The sequence below is a fragment of the Dama dama genome, chromosome 1 (genome assembly GCF_033118175.1).
Source record: "Dama dama isolate Ldn47 chromosome 1, ASM3311817v1, whole genome shotgun sequence".
NCBI classification, from domain to species: domain Eukaryota; kingdom Metazoa; phylum Chordata; class Mammalia; order Artiodactyla; family Cervidae; genus Dama; species Dama dama.
This window is the reverse complement of record NC_083681.1, coordinates 3,887,527-3,890,200: the sequence shown is the minus strand read 5'-3', so window position 1 is coordinate 3,890,200 and position 2,674 is coordinate 3,887,527.

The following is a 2,674-nucleotide window of genomic DNA, read 5'->3' as shown; positions in this document are numbered from 1 at the left end:
AGAACTCTTAGTAAGGTGAGTTAGGCAGATTTTCCTTCAGAAAAGTAACTTGGTTGCACTAAAAATTGCCAGTAGTGAAGTGAGACTCAAACTGCTTTTTTAAGTGGCTTCAGAGTGAAACATTCTGGGCTTTACAAGGTGAGCACAGGAGTCCACAACTGGCAAGTTCACACCCAGCATATTTCCTTGCTGCTGCTGCTGCTAAGTTGCTTCAGTCGTGTCCAACTCTCTGAGACCCCAGAGGTGGCAGCCCACCAGGCCCCTCTGTCCATGGAATTTTCCAGGCAAGAGTACTGAAGTGGGTTGCCATTGCCTTCTCCGTATTTCCTTGCAGTGTACCAAAGTTGAAGAACTCACTCTTAACAAACTGAACATTTCCACGAAGGAAGTGGTGTCAGCTGGTTGATCTCTGAGTCGTGAGTGGCGTAGCCCTGGAACACATTATGAACCTATGGGCAGAGCTCCTAGTAAGGAGATCCAAGCACAGTGTTTCTTTAGAAAAGTCTCAAGCTGGCGACAAAAATTGACGATAGTGAAGAGAGAATCAGCATCCAAAGTGTTTTCCCAAACACCCAAATTGTTTTTCTAGGTGGGTTTGAGAATGACACAGTCTTTCTTTCACAGGATGAGAGCTGAGTTTGTGCTAGCAGATCCCAATTGCCAGGTTCACACCCAGCATGTTTCCTTGGAGTATCTCAACACTGAAAATACACACTTGAGTTAAACAACTTTTCGATGATGAAACTGGGGTGAAGTGGTTTTTCTAAACATGTTGAGTTGCATAACCAAACAAGGCATTATGAACCGAGATGTTCTATGAGATGAGCTCCAAGTAAGGTGATCCAAGCATGGTGTTTCTTCAGAATAGTTACTTGATAGTGACAAAAACTGACTGGAGTGATGGGAGAATCAGCACCCAGTGTGTTTTCCTCAGTGGGTTTTGAGAATGTCATATTCAAGCTTTCACAGTATTTGAGAAGTGATTTTGATAGCAGACGCCAATTGGTAGGTTCACATCGAGAATAATTCCCTGCAATATCCCAGAATTGAAAATGCACACTTGGGTCAAACCAAAACATTCCATGAAGGAAGTGGTGGTGGTGGTAGTGGTGGAGAGTTCCACTCTCCAACAGTCCACCGCCACCACGGTGGTGGTTCGCTGTGTGTGGAGCGGCATAAGCATACAAGGCATTATGAGCCTAGGTGTTCTAGGAGATAAGCTCTTAAGAAGGAGATCCAAGGACAGTGTTTCATTCAGAAAACTCACTTGCTTGATCCAAGAACTGACTGTAGTGAACAGAGTATAGGCACCAAAGAGTCTTCCCAGTTTGGTTTGAAAGTGAAACATTTTCGCTTTCATAGGTTGAACACACTGTTTTGGTATCTGTCCCCAGTTGGCAGGTTCACCCTCAGCACATTTCCTTGCAGGGTCCCAGAATTGAGATTACACACTTGGAACCAACAGAACCTTTCCATGAAGGAAGTGGCGTGATCTGCTTGTTCTTTGTGCGGTGACTGCCATAACCATACAATGCATCTTGATCCCAGGTTGTTCTAGGAGATGAGACCCCAGTCAGGAGATCCAAGCAGTGTTTCTTCAGAAAAGCCACTACCTGGCGATAAAATAATGACTGGAGTGAGGACAGAATCAGCACCCAAGTGTTTTCCTATTTTCCTAGGTGGGTTTGACAGTGACACACTCTATAACTTTCACAGGGTGAGAGCAGTGTTTTTGCCGGCAGAACTCAAATGTCAGGTTCACACCTGTCCTATTTCCCTGCAGTGTCCCAGCCTTGAAAATACACACTTGGGACAAACTGAACCTTTTCATGAAGAAAGTGGTTGACTGGCTGTTCTCTGTGTGCTGTGTGGCAGAAAAATCAATGCATTATGAATGCTGGTGTTCTATGAGGTGAGCACTAAGATGGGGATCCAAGCATATTGTTTCCTTTAGTAGTGTCACTTCCTTGCATCAACTGACTGTAGTGAAGACAAAGTCTGCTCCCAAGGTGTTTTCCTAGCTGGCTTTGAGAGTGAAACATTCTAGCTTTCAAAGGGTGAGAAAAATGGTTCTGCCCACTGAACATAAACAGCTGATATACACCAAGCATGTTTCTCTGCTGTTTCCTAGCACTAGAAATGCACAGTTGGGGCAAACCAAACCTTTCCATGTAGAAAGATGTGTGCACTGTTCTCTGGGGGGTGAGTGGCAAGCCCATATGACACAGTGTGAACCTAGGTGTTCTGTAAGCAGAGCTCTTAGGAAGGAGACTCAGGCACAGGTTTTCCTTCAGAAAAGAAACTTGCTTGCCTTAAAAATGGATGGTAGTGAAGTGAAAATCAGAACTAAAAGTGTCTTTGTAGGTGGCTCCAGAGTGAAACATCCTAGGATTTAAAGGGTAAGCAAACTGTTTGGCCAGCAGTTCACAACTGGCAAGTTCACACCCAGCATATTACCTGACACTGTACCAGAGTTGGAAGTATTTACTCAGAACTAACTAAAACATTTCCACGAAGGAAGTGGTGTGAACTGGCTGATCTCTGTGTCATCAGTGGCATAGCCCTAGAATATTCTGTGAACCTTGGTGTTCTATGGGAAGAGGTCCTAGTAAAGAGATCCATACAGAGTGTTTCTTCAGAAAAGTCATGAACTAGCAACCAAAACTGATGGTAG